This window comes from Ambystoma mexicanum, chromosome 8, assembly GCF_040938575.1.
Source record: "Ambystoma mexicanum isolate Mex_15411 chromosome 8, UKY_AmexF1_1, whole genome shotgun sequence".
Lineage (NCBI taxonomy): Eukaryota > Metazoa > Chordata > Amphibia > Caudata > Ambystomatidae > Ambystoma > Ambystoma mexicanum.
Genome location: NC_090929.1, coordinates 293,936,225 through 293,950,484, shown reverse-complemented (window position 1 = coordinate 293,950,484; position 14,260 = coordinate 293,936,225). Strand labels below are relative to the sequence as shown.

The 14,260-nt window shown below is 47.6% G+C and overlaps 1 protein-coding gene across 1 annotated transcript in view; it reads right to left on the bottom strand.

Moving 5' to 3' along the window:
* Positions 1-14,260, bottom strand: part of LOC138471850 (ER degradation-enhancing alpha-mannosidase-like protein 3) — a 996,165-nt gene that overhangs the window by 263,540 nt on the left and 718,365 nt on the right. The gene's annotated exons all lie outside the window — the stretch shown is intronic.

Here is a 14,260-nt window from a genome sequence, read left to right as displayed (position 1 = left end):
TGCAACCTCCTTGAACTTATGGATCTTTATGTGCTCGCCATCACAGAGACATGGTTCAAGGACAGCTCTGTCACAAGCTTTGCCACACTCATCCCTGAAGGATACAAGATCCTTTCTGTCCCCAGGCCCAAGTCAGGACGGGAAGTGGCATTGATCTTCCCAGAATGGATACCTGTGTCCATCATCCCCCCTCAGGCCTGCTCCTCTTTCGAATGCCTTGTCTGCAGGCTCTCACTTTCTCCTAAATCCTCTCGCCTTAAGGCCACCTTCTATCTGCCACCACGACAATCCTCTCTTTCTCTGGGAATGGGCTGACCTAACCTCATCTCTACTCTCCTCCTCTCAACTCCTCCTGTTGGGTGACCTCAACATCCATCTGTGACTCTCCCGACTCCTCAGGACCTTTCCGCAACCTATGCAATTTTCTCTCCCTCTCTATCGTACCTTCTGGCTTCACGCACACAGCGGGCCACACTTTGGATGCCCTCATCTCCACCGACATCCCTCTTTGTATCCCTCTCACCACCTCTCTCTCTTGCACGGACCACTCTCTTCTCTCTTCACACTTGAAGCTCTCCTCTTCCCTTGCAATGGCACTACATGTGCGCCACTCGGATTCAGTCACCAGACCCATGAAAAAAGTGACAGTGACTGCCTTTTCCTCCACCTACTCTCCGCCTCCTCCTGCAGCTGACTTCCACCCCGACACAGACCTCGCCAACTTCGTTCTCTCTATCTCCAACTCCCTTGACACTCTTGCTCCTGCCATGAGGGTACGACCGAAGCCTTCCAAAAAGTGCAACTCTTGGTACGACTCTGATCTGGCTGCTCTCAAACACAAGTGGCAGCTGAGCAGAAATGGAATGCATCAGGAGGACCCTCTGACAAACTGGCCTGTCACCTCCTTCAAAGGCAATATCGACTCTGCATCCAAAAGTGTCCTTATTCAAGATTGCATCTCTGCGGCATCAAACAACAGGGCCGAACTTTTCTAAATTTGTGGCCAATCCTGCAGCAGCCTCCGATTCTGTCACACCCACCCAGGACCTCTGCTCAGCCCTGGCCTCTCACTACACCGCAAAAACCCATGACATTGTTTCCTCTCTCACTTTCACACCACATCATATACCAACACCTCTGGAGCCTCCCTTGGCCCCTCCACCTCTTCTCTCTTCTCTCTCTCCCGACACACCTGATGAGGTCGCCAGACAAGTCCGGTCTATGAAGGCTTCATCCAAACAGGTGGACCCTTGCCCTTCCAAAATCATTAAGGACAACACTGACTCTCTCGCTCCAGCCTTGGCTGATCTCTGCAATCTCTCCTTCGCCACTGGAGTTTTCCCAACTTCTCTCAAACACTCCCTTGTGCACCCTCTGCTTAAGAAACCCTCGGCTGACCCCTCCATTCTGGCAAACTACAGCCGCATCTCCATCACCCCTTTCATGGGCAAACTCCTGGAGAAGCTGGCTATCTCTCAGCTCACCCTCCACACTGAATCTGCTGGTTGCCTCCAAGATCATCAGTCTGGCTTTAGAGCATCCAGAGGCACGGAAAATGCTCTCCTGAACACCTGTGAAGACCTGCTCGGAAATCTTGACACTAACACTCCCTCTGTCCTCATTCTTCTTGACCTCTCCTCTGCCTTTCACACGATAAACCACATCCTGATCGCACGTCTCTGCGACACCCTGGGAATCACTGGTCAGGCTCTGGCATGGTTAGCCTCCTTCCTTTCCAACCACCCATCCCAGGTAGGATCCTTTTCCTCTACTATCACTCTTTTAACCTTTGGTGTCACCCACAGTTCTAACCTGTATCCCCGGTTCTTCAATTTCTACATGGCTCCCCTGGCACGTGTGATTGCCAAATTCACCTCTAACTTCCAGTGTCATACGGATGATACGCAACTCTCCTTCATGCTACCCCTCAGCCACTTCCTCTACCTCGCTCTTACCTGACTGTCTGTCCGCAATTCAGTCATGGTGTGCTGTAAACGACCTCTGCCCCAAAGCCAGTAAAACTAAGATTGTTCGCATTGGGACTCCTGCTTTCCCACACTCACTCTCACTCTGGCCGGCTGAGGCACAAAACATTGGGGTCATCTTCGACTCCACTTTCTCTTTCTCGACTGACATCTTGGACATTTCTAAAAATGTCCAACTACCAGCTGCACCTCCTCAGAGGTACTCTTCCTTTTCTTACCTTCCCCCAGAGGCTCACTGTCTCCAGAGCCCTGGTTCTCTCAAGGCTGGACTACTGCAACAGCCACTTTCTCAACCTCCCTGCCTCTGCTTTGCGTCCCTCTGCAACTCATCCAGAACAGAACCGCAAGACTAATCCTTGGCCTCAAGCCCTGGGGCTGCATCTATCCGGTGCTGAAATCCCTCCACTGGCTCCCCATGGCTGAAAGGATGAAGTTGAAGATCCTCTGCATTGTCCACAAGGCTTTCTGGGGCCTAGAACCCACCTATCTGCTTCAATGCCTAACCAAATACTGTCCCTCCTGAGCCCCCAGCTCATCTACCTCCAACCTTCTGCGAGTGAGGCAGTTCTCCAAGCAGAGATTTGGACGGAGATCTTTATCCTCAGCAGGGGCCTCCCTCTAAAACAGCCTCCCTGCCGCCCCCTGTCTTGAGCCTGATCTCCTTACGTTCTGGAAAATCCTTAAGACATTCCCCTTCTCCTCTTCCTTCTCACTCCCTCTGCCCTGCTAACCTCACTCCCTCCGCTCTATCCCTCTCTCCCTCCCCTTCCACACTGCATGCCGACTGTCCGCCGGGCGTACCTCAGATTCTCACAGGTCCATGGCACCCTCACCAGTCCTCCAGCACTTGCCTCAGGGCCTGCACTTGCCTCATTGCTACTGCACTTGGTCGATGACCCATGAGAACGACTTCTCTCAGCACTTACCAGTTTCTGAAAAACTGGTGGCACTTGTTCCCCCCTGCATTTATCCCGCCCTCCCCTCTCCTGTTCCTACTATGCACTTGCACAATCTGAACGTACCATGCATGAAGATCGTCTATCATTTCTCCCCTGTCTCCCCTCCTGCATGGTTGCGCCATATGCTCTTGGAAAAACTGCAGAATCGCCATCAGACCTATTTGCTTTTATCTACCCTGTTAATTGTATTTATGCACTTACTCTGCCTGGGCAGACTTGTATCGTTCAGAAATGCATGGGCTCTGAATGACTGTTTTTCTCCCTTTGCTCCCCCCGTCCTTGAGCACTTTGAAACACTTGTCTTGTGTATAGGTGTTAGGCAGAATCCTGTGCAGTTCCCTTGGGGAACACTGCAAAAAGATTAAGACTACAGGCGTAAGCAGTAAACCCAATTGGTAGCAGTCTGCACCACCCAGATTTACCTGGTAGCTGTGGTTGAGCAGTCAGACTTCTCTCAAGAAGAGTAGGGCAGTATATAGAGTATACACAATAGGGCTAAAAACACAGTAGAGCAAACAAACACTGACCAGAGCTTTGTATAAAAAGTATATAATTATTTATTTAAGACACACTTTAGGCAATATACTAGCACTCTAAATCAAAAGCAAGTTAAAACACAGGCAGGTAAAGTATACACACCTCCCTTGATAATTATTAGACAAGTCAGAGTTAAAACACCACAATTTGTTAAAACAGATGTGAGCGCGTAACCTAGATGGCACTCCAATAGTTAGGTTAAAGGGAGAGAAAAAGGCAGAGCATAGAAATAAAACAGGTCCCAACACTTTTAGGAGTTCTCAGCAAGGGAATAAAGGCAGTATATACTGTAGAGCCAAAGTTCATAGGCCAGGCCCACTTTAAAGGGAGCAAAGCGAAATGTGCCCAGGATCACGCGGTTTAAAATGCACTAAAAGTCTTTGCAGAATGTTCAGAAGAGGTTGGGGCGATTCAAGAAGGTAAAGTTAGAAGGTCTGGGGCCGACATACCAGTTTTAAAGCCAAGGATTTAAGGGTCACCTTGGGCAAACCGAAGAAAGGGAGGCCAGGAAGGACACAGTACCTTAAATAGAGAGGAAGCTCCAGCGGTGGCAGTTGTTCCTGGCAGTGGTTACAGTTTGTTGTTTCGACCAGGGGAAGAGAGGATCTCGTCGAGGAGGAAACGTGGAGTCGTTGCACTGCACAGGGATGAAATCAGCCGCGGAGTACGTCGATAAAAGGTGTGTTCCTTTTATTCGCGGTCAAAGTGGTGAAGCTTGGCTATCGGGCTGCCGGGGTGCTTGGCACAGGCGAGTCGACCAAAAAACGTCTTTGGAAGGCGAAAGGGGCGAACTGGTTGGTCCCACCAGCTCAGAGGAAGAAGACTCATCCAGCAGAAGATCTTCTCTTGTCGTTGGGAAAGTGGTGAGTCGTTGCAGCAGGGCTCCACCAGTGGTGTCGTCATTGCAGATGGCTCACCTTCTTCCCTCTTCGGATTCCTAGGTCCTGTGGCGACTTCTGAAGTTCCAGTCCCAAAGGCCCTACTTTTATGCAGAAAAGAACCCATTCAACAGCCTAGCTGTCACTCAAACATGCTAAGTGGTGAGCCAGGCGGCTCACCACTGGCCCAATCAGAACAGAGTGCGACTTGAGTTGCTAAGGCAACGAAGTCCAGGGTGCCAATTCCCCTCCCCACCCATCCTGTGGAACCCAGACAGAGTGGCACCATTTGGAGGACTTCTGTGGAGAAGCCCGCCAAAAAGTGGAACAAAGGGCTCGACCATGGTCAGAGTTACAGAGATGGACACGAACGCCATTTTAGAAAAGAGTTCTGGCAAAAAGACCCAACCGTTGATTTAATATTAAATAAATAAACCAGCGGTATCTTTAACATTGCACCAAAAAGTGGTGCGTTTAAAATCAATGGGAAAATCCCATAGAGAATATTCTGGTGGAATATTTCGCGTGATAACCACTGCCACCAGCCAGAAACTCAGCAAGGGGGCACTGGACAGTGCCCCCTTGAAAACAGACCCAGGGGCAATATAATTAACCCCTTCCAGTACTTCCACAATATGATGGTTTGTACTGGTTCTGTTCACAAATTAGGACTAGTAAAGTCAATGGTGACTTTACATGCCCGGGGAGACAGTAGTCAGTCCTAGGGTATGGAGTATATGTTTGGGGGTCACTATGACACCCCTGTGTTACTGCACTGAGGGTGCTGTGTAACACACACACACACAAAACAGATGATACCCTATGGAGTAAAAGACCCCATAGCCCAAAATCACACAAATAGTCAGACATACTTCAAATCATGCCTAAGAGTGGGAGTAAAAAGAGTCTCACTCTTAGCAGGAGAAAAAAACAAACCCCAAAAATCTAGCAAAGCTGCTGGGGGACTCACTAGGTTTGGGAAATTAGCCTTAAAAGAGAATTCTCCCTAACAATAGGCGCTATACAAATAAACATTACCATAACTATTGTTAGTCCCAGAGTGCTGAGGAAATGGTTGGCAATAAGGTTAATTAGCAACAAGGCAGAATACAACATAGAGGGCCTCATAAACATCTATAGGACGTGCATTATTCCAGGAATGTTATATGGATTAATGGTGCTCCCTGAAGTCGGGAAAATCGGGTGAATTGAAAAATTGGAAGGCAAACGCCTATGTTCTATATCAGTCCCAGTGGAAGCACTAAGATTAGAACTCGTCCTATGCTATTTGAGATCCCACTGGTTACTATGGCGTTGTCATTTTCTACTTTCTTTACATGCTCCCCAACTGACATCTGATTTGCTACTGGGACTTGACAATATCATTCTGATCAAGCCAACCATTTCCATTCCGAATTATGGGATATTGTCACAAATCACTTAAGTAATCTGGGTTGAACGGTGGTTCATCTGACTATCCTCCCTAACGCACTTATCACTTTAAGGGGGAAAACAAGGGCATGGGATGTGAATAACAGCTTGAAAACACTTTAATATGAGAAGCATTATCAAATATATAGCAATCCAGGCTTTCGACCTAATTTACCATGTAAATAACTTACAAGGAAGTGCATTGCTCAATTAAGATGTATTACCTGCATGCATTATAACATTCTTCCCACATTTGATTTTCTTGGTAGTTGGCCTGGAATCTCATATGATGACAGAAAGTGCAGCTTCTGTAAACTAACGGTTGAAACTGTTTGTCACAACTTTACCTCTTATCCCCTCTGGAATGGCGTATATCTGAAGGCCTATACTACGCATGCATCATCAATTGATTTTATAAAGACGGATCCGTTTTGGAGCAGCCTTTAGGGAGAAGAATCTATTGTGAAAACCGCAGCTGCTTTTTATGTTTGAAAAAAAGTATTATGTCTATTGCATTTAGTTTAGAAATGGGAAAAATGTCTGATACTGGCGTGAGAACAGCGATTTTTATTTTTTCTGTGCATTTTAGTGATTGATCTGTGGTATTTTTACATCCGAACTAATTATTGAATATGAATTGGTGTTTTATGAAGTAAATGTGTTTTAATATTGTATACTCAGAGTTAAATATGTTCCTATTTTAAAGGCTAAATGTACTTTTTTTCTTTTCTATGTGCTTAAGGTTTTTCTTGCAAAACCAAACGCACTAAATAAAAAAAATTAAAAAAATATAAAAAACAAGCAAGAAAGTTTGCATTAATCCTTTCAGTGCTGGGAATTTGAGTGATTTCCTATGGAAATTACGTCTGTAATATATGTATGGTGAGGACAATGAAAGTGTTCAACACTGGCTATGGGACGCATTCCATATGCTAAGCTACCTTGCTGCAAACAAGGGGGGATTTCAACACTACCTGTATTGGATTTACCACCTAAGAATATACCTGAGATTTTGGTTGGGCATTTTAATGGTGGCTACCAATCAGACCTACTGCAAACAAGAAAAGATCGACTCTTGTTAAATTTGGGCACAGCATTAATGATAAAACATTTAGTATACATTTTCCATATACTTAATATATGTGTAGAGCATCATTTACACAGAAAAAAAAGAAAAGGACTACACACCACCTAAATTCAAAATCTAATCAGACCATGAATGCATATTGGGCAATTTGAACACTTACTTCTATGTCATTTTGAGTGTGTGTTAAATGTATGAATAACCTAGGTGATCTTGTCAAGATGGACTCCAAGGGGGGGTGGGGGGTTGGCTAGCATGCGAGCTGTAAGGATGTGAGTGAAGAGAGATTAAACAGACAAATATAAAAATAGAAGGAATAAAAACACAAATTCAAATTGGTAAATTTATTTTCTTTTTTTCAGCTTCACACTAGATACCTCCACATAAAGCATATCAATACTAACAGAACAAATGCAAGCAAAGTAACATCTTTTTCATGTTTTTGAATCTACTGTCTAAAAATCCCTTGAGGATCCGCCAAACTAAGGGCGGAGAAACACGTGTCGGGAATAGACTGAAAAAATGTTACCTGTAAAGTAACAGTATCAAACTAAAACTGTGAAGCAACAGTATCGAATTAGGGATTAGACCGTAAAAACCATAACTGTGAAGCAACAGTATTGAATCATAACTGTGGGAATAGATTGAAAAAAACTACAACTGTGAAGCAACAGTATCGAATTTTCAACCAATTACTTTCTTTTTGGAATAAACAAAGGCTATGGTGAATCAACATCTCTTGTCCATCTTATGATTGATCCTGGTTTCAAAACCTTAATACATACATTTTTTTGATGACTCTGTAAATTGTCTTGTTTTCAAGTAGAGCGCGGACCATTTCTAGGTCTAAACAATTATTTGTACAAAGACTTGAGTCCGTCAGAGCTCCTGCGGCCGCCGAAGATATCCTGCAAAATATCCTGATTCCGTGGAGGATTATAGGAAGAAAGCACACCCGTCGGAAGGGGAATGCATACAGAACAACTGGGTAAAAGAGGAAGCATGATCTCCTACTCCTGTCGAAAAAAGCTTGGACCGCAAAACCGCTTCCCAAAATGGGTGATCCTACGCACAGCTCCTGCACACAGAGCCAACCTGCCTCAACGCCATTTACAGACCACAGGTGAGCGCAGCGGTATCAATGCACAGCAACACATACAGCAACTGTACCTAGACCGCTACAAAAGTAGTGTGAACCCACGATAGAGTCACACTATTGAAAACTATAAAATAAAGACTGACCTAGTCCAGAACCACCCTGCAGCGACAACAGCAATAATGGCACAGTAGGCATCAGGGAAGAGATCCCTGGTCGGTGTGTTCTGTGAAGCAGGGTTGACCAGATAATGAAACGCACCAAATTATAGGAGCACTGCCGAATATAGCCTGCACATGCCGAATCGAAGGGGCACTTACAATGGGGGATTCAGTTGCAAATGAATACTGCTGCCGGCCACACCTTTACGCCCCAAAACTGTGCTCCTTATTGACCCTCGACTCTGTGCCCTGTGCATGACTCTTACGGGTGGAATTAATACACCCTGATGCCTTATATCTACATGGGAACGCGACAAAGAGGACAAAAATCATCAATCGCTGCAAACCTACATTGGAAGGTTATCAGGACGGGGTGTCCTTCCACCAGACGGCCCTGCAAGGCTACAACAGCAGGGAACGGATTAACGGCCCATTTGACTACAACAACCACTGCTGGGGGCAGCGCCACAGCTGATGATTGCTTGATACTGCCCTAACCTCAGCGCACTGGAGCTGACCTACAGCCTACAGTAGTTTCAAGGTCTTCCGGATACCAAACCAAATAGGTCCTCAAGATTGGGGAAAGGAACATACACGACCAGAGACGCACAGGCTGCTTTCATGAGACTGCCCTATAAGGTGCAAGCTTGCTGGGTGGTGCTCTGCCGAGTTGTCCGGGCCCCACGTTTGGAGTACCATACGAATCTTCAGATACCAGTAATACGTCCTACAGCAAAGTCACTGACGACATAGCCTCCTGCTTCACAACATGGTTAAGGATAAACCCAAAAGAGCATCTACACAGAGCAAGATGGACCAATACACAATTCCCAACGCTGCTGTGCCGGCGGACCATGTACCACACTCCGATGCCTCAGCCTACAGAAGACACCCTCTGAAAGACGTGATGGCAGCCATTGCCAATTTCCGCTGCTCGATGGAGAAGAAAATGTTCGGCATCACAGCGGAGGTCTCCTTTCTCTGCCATGACCTACAAAAGCTCTTCTCCTGTACAGGGGAGCCGAAACAGCGCATTTCAGGGGCGGAAGATGGGATCAGAGGTGTTAACCAACAACTATCACAAGCACTAACTCGCCTGCAGACCCTGGAAGCCCGGGTCGACGAGGAAGAAGGCAGGTCATACCGCAATAATGTGCGTATCCTCGGGCTTCCCGAGGGAGCAGAAGGGCCCAGGCATGGAACTCTTCTTAGAAGAATGGCTGGCGGATATCTTTTCACCGAAATCCTTTTCCAAATTCTTTTCAGTGGAAAGGGCTCACAGGATGCCATCTTGAAGACCTTCCCCGGGTGCACCCCCTAGAACAGTAATTGCCAAACTGCTAAACTACCGGGATAGGGACGCGCTTCTCCAGATGGCTTGCATGAAGGGAACGATCACTCACAATGGCTCCTGGATTGCTTTCTTTCCTGACTATACCCGTGAGGTACAACGTGCTAGACAGTAATTTGAACAGCTGAAAAAGCAACTGTCTTCCATGAACGTGAAATATGGATTATTATTTCCAGCTCAAAATCTACCACAAGGGTGCCACGGTGCACTTTGCCGGCGCGCGGGAGGCTTGGAGATGGGCGGAAGGCCACAGTGGGCGACTGGACAATAGTGCCAAGAGGTCAAAAAGGGAAGTCCCACCCCCGGCCCAACCATGCCCCTCCTGAGAGGCACCCAGGAATGCTGGAACAAACTGGCCCGGAACAACAAGAAGAAAACCCTGAAAGGCTGCTGCCTGGATGAAGACGGCATAGTGGAATCGTGATGAACTATGATGCACACTTCAATGAATCCCTGGTTATGCTCTTCGAACCCCAAATTTGAACTCGCCATGGTATCGCTACGGGGGTGGCTGGAGCCGCAGAAGATAGCAAATTTCTTTCATCCACCCTCCCTTCTTTCTCTTCTTTTTCCTCCCCTTTTGGCATCCACTGGGCCGATAGCAGTGTCGTAGCCGACAGCCGGGCATCGCCCAAGACCATCGCGTGTGGGCTTGGTGGCAGGCTATCTTTTTGGGGACTGATGCCATCAAGGTTGTTTGATTGGCAAGCATTAGGTCGTTTTTTAGGGCTGTTTATGTTTTACGTTAGTGCTGACGGTGTAGCCTCTTCACTGCCAGCAAATGTTTGGCCGACAGACTTGCAAGAGAAACCCAATACATTCACCTGCCTTATTCAGATCACACGTCCACCTAACACAATTTACACAACCTTAATACCCATATACCACTCATGGCATGTACACAAGTCCCGTTAAGGATCACTAACTGCTACAAATCTCTCAAGCTTCTCACCTGGTATGTGAACGGCATGGGATCCGGAATCAAGCGGCATCGCGTCACCCAATTCCTTTATAGGCACTCCCCTGGCATTGCCTTCCTTACTGAGAAACATCTCGCTGGCACGACCTGTACCCTTTTCCGCAGAACAAATTACTGAACTGCAGTCCACGCGGTGTATACTATGGGGCACCAGGGGGGGGTCTTGGTCCTAATACACAAACGCCTCCCATTTACGTTGCTCTCAGTGGAACAAGACCGCAGGGGCCGTTTTGTGGTGACACAGGGCACGCTCTGGGGGAAACATTAGCCATCCTGGCCGTATACATCCCGCCGGGACTTAGAGATTAACTCATGGATGAAATAACAACCCTGGTGGCAAAGCACCAGCCAGACAAATGGATTTTAGGGGGTGACTTTAATGACGTGATGAACAACACACTAGACCACACATACATCCGTAGCCGAAACACAAACATCCCCACCAGATTAGCAACATTTGTGTCAGCCCTCAGCTTTTGTGATGCATGGAGAGAACTTGACTCAGTGAAAAGAGGTTACTCATTCTACTCGAGAGCCCACGCCTCCTTATCCAGACTGGATTACTTCTTTCTCCCGACCCCAGAAGCATACAGGGTAAGCACTGTGGAATTGCCCCCTCGCGGCATCTCTGATCACTCGCCCCTGGTGAAGGAGCTGTGCATGGACAGACCTGCCCCCCCCCCGACCCTCTGCAAAGACGTGGAGGCTAAACAGCTATTATCTTGGCTTCCCTGAATTCATTGAACACATCACAGAGAAAACTACTGAATACTTTGAAATAAACTCTACCACAGATCATAGCCCTGTAGTATTGTGGGAGGCTTATAAGGCAGTACTTAGAGGAGAAATATTCTCCTGGACATCCAATAAAAAGAAAGAACAGTTGCTGAAAGTGACGGATGCCGAGAGAGAAGCGAAAGAATGGGAGGCCAGCTATATCCTAGATGCCACCCCTGAAACACACCAATCCCTTCTCAAAGCCAGAGAATGCCTCCGAAACATTGCGTTAGACAAAGCCAAGCATGCCCATTGGGAATCGAAGGCTCGTATTTACGAACAAGGTGACAAAGCAGGCAAGATGCTGGCCTGGCTGGAGAGGAGGGATGAGGGACATCGACCTGTCAGGGAGGTCATAGATGCGTGAAATGAACAGGCCCTGTTGGACCCCGACATAGCAGAGACATTTGCCAGTTTCTATGCTGCTCTCTACCGGGGCCCGACGTCCCTGGTGGATCTTTCCATTTTAGATAATATTGTGTTCTGTCACCTGTCCGAGCAGCAATGTGAACAACTAGATAGAGATCTCACAGAAACAGAAATAGCTGAGACCATCGCCCAACTGCAGTCCGGGAAAACCCTGGGCCTCAATGACATACCGGTGGAGACCTGGAAGAAACTGGTTGGAGATAAGATGGCAACCCCCCTTCACAAGATGTTCCTCCATGCTAAAGAATAGGGTGCCCTCCCTCCTGACCTGCGGATGGCCAGCATTGTGGTCATTCCCAAGCCCGGTAAACCTTCAGAATTATGGACCTCGTATAGGCCATATCGTTTATTAACACGGAGGCCAAGATTCTCGCCAAACTTCTCGCTACCAGACTACAATTAGCCATCTCCTTCCTGATCCACCTGACCAATGCTGCTTTATGCCACACAAGTCGACGCGAATGAACATACGCCGTCCCCACCTGCTCATAGAGCGGGCCCCCATTCTCGACACACCACTTGCCCTGCTAGCCATCGATTTTGAAAAGGCGTTTGACTCAATAATATGGGAAAGCCTCTGAGAAACAATGTGGCGAATGGGGTTTGGCGAGACCTTCCTAGGTTGGGTGAAGATATTATATGTAGCCCGGCACGCGGCACTCAGGGTTAACGGATGGCCTCAAGATCCTTCCAACTGGGCAAGGGGACACGACAGGGGTGCCCCCTGTCCCGCCTCCTTTTTGCATTGGCAATTGAGCCTCTGGCCCAATGGCTTTGGCAGGTCAATGTATGGAAGGGGTTCAGCTGGCCGGAAGGCGGGGAGGATAGAGTATCCCTCTATGCCGATAATCTTCTGATATATTTAAGCGAGCCAGCCCGATCCTGCCCGGTGGTTACGCAGATGCCGGCACGCTTTGGCGAGTTTAGTGGACTAAGGGTCAATTGGGGGAAATCTGTTTTCTTCCCGGTGAAAGGCGGGGAGCATGCAATTCCCATAGAGTGCCCATACCGGGTGGAATGCAAAGGTTTTCGTTACCTGGGGATCTTGATCTCTAGGAATCTCTCCGACTATATAGCCCGTAACCTCCACCCACTTATGGACCACCTTATGCACGATGTCCATCACTGGATGCTCCTCCCTCTGACGCTGATGGGCAGGGCCACGCTCTTCAAGATGATGGCATTACCACGCTTCCTGTATGTGCTACAAAACGCCACGTTCTGGATTCCCGATTCCGAATTTGACGGAATGGACGTTCTCCCTAGAAAATGTATATGGGGAGGCGGACAGCCCCGTACTGCTCTGGCTATGCTACAAAGATCGGTCTTAAAGGGGGGTATAGGAGTGCCACACCTCCAATCCTATTACTGGGTGAGCCAAATGGCAGTGGTTAACGATCTGTTCCATGGTGATTGAGAATTACTGCACATCAGGGACGAGTTGAGGTGAGGCCAGAATACATCACCACTTGATACAATCCATCAGATCCTCACTAGACCTCCCCCACAGACGTTGGCAGCGCACATCACTATACTCTGGAAGAATGCACACTTACACATTGGGTGGGGAAATAAGGTGACCCTGATGCAACCTCTCTGGTACAACAGTAATCTTACAGAACTGAGGAAACTTACAGCGTGGCCAAGGTGGGTGAAAGCTGGAGTCACCAAATTGGGTGACATTCTTACCGAGGGCAATATCGCTCCCTTCGAAACACTGCAACATAAGTTTGGGCTCCCGGATACTGAGCAGTATCATTATATACAACTTACCCTTGGAGAGACACTTGCCAGCAATCACTGACCCGCCCGAATCAACACCCTTGGAGCGTAACCTCCTAATAGAACGCATACCCACCAGAGTCACTTCCATCCTATATAACGCTATAACAGCCTTTACCACCCCAGAGCTGACCAATCTTAAATTAAGATGGGAAACAGATGTAGGTGGTATTGATCCAGAAGACTGGATTACAGGTCTTAATGTACCCGCAAGAGATCGCGATTGCTTCCAGGTTCCGAATGATACAACTTAAAATTCTCCACAGAGTCTATTACCCTGGGGTTGCACTGCATAGGTGGAAGCGGGCTTCAGAACTGAATTGTCTACGGTGCCAGGAGGGTTAGGGCACCTTCATGCACATCCTGTGGGAATGCCCTCGGATCAGAAGCTTGTGGCGACAATGCTGTGATAAATTAACTGAGATTTTTGGGAGAACAATACCACTTGATCCCAAAATACTGCTATTGGGCATCCCCGAAGAAAACACCACCAATAGGTGGGAAAGGCTGTTCTTGTCCACGGCAGTAGGACTGATAAAACATAACATAGCCCAACTATAGGGATCACTGGAGTGACCCCTGGCCCAATGGGTCGCTGATGTAGATTTGTGTGCGGCATTTGAGCATAGAATATATATGGCAGGAGGTTGTCCAGTGAAAGTTACTAAAATATAGGGGAGATGGGAAGAGAGAGGGGACTAAGGGACCTCAGGGATGTCATGAGATGGTTGGGTGAAGACATGACGTGACTCAACTTAACTGTTTACATAGTTGCTATACGACCGATAACGGTCAAGATATATTACTTTAA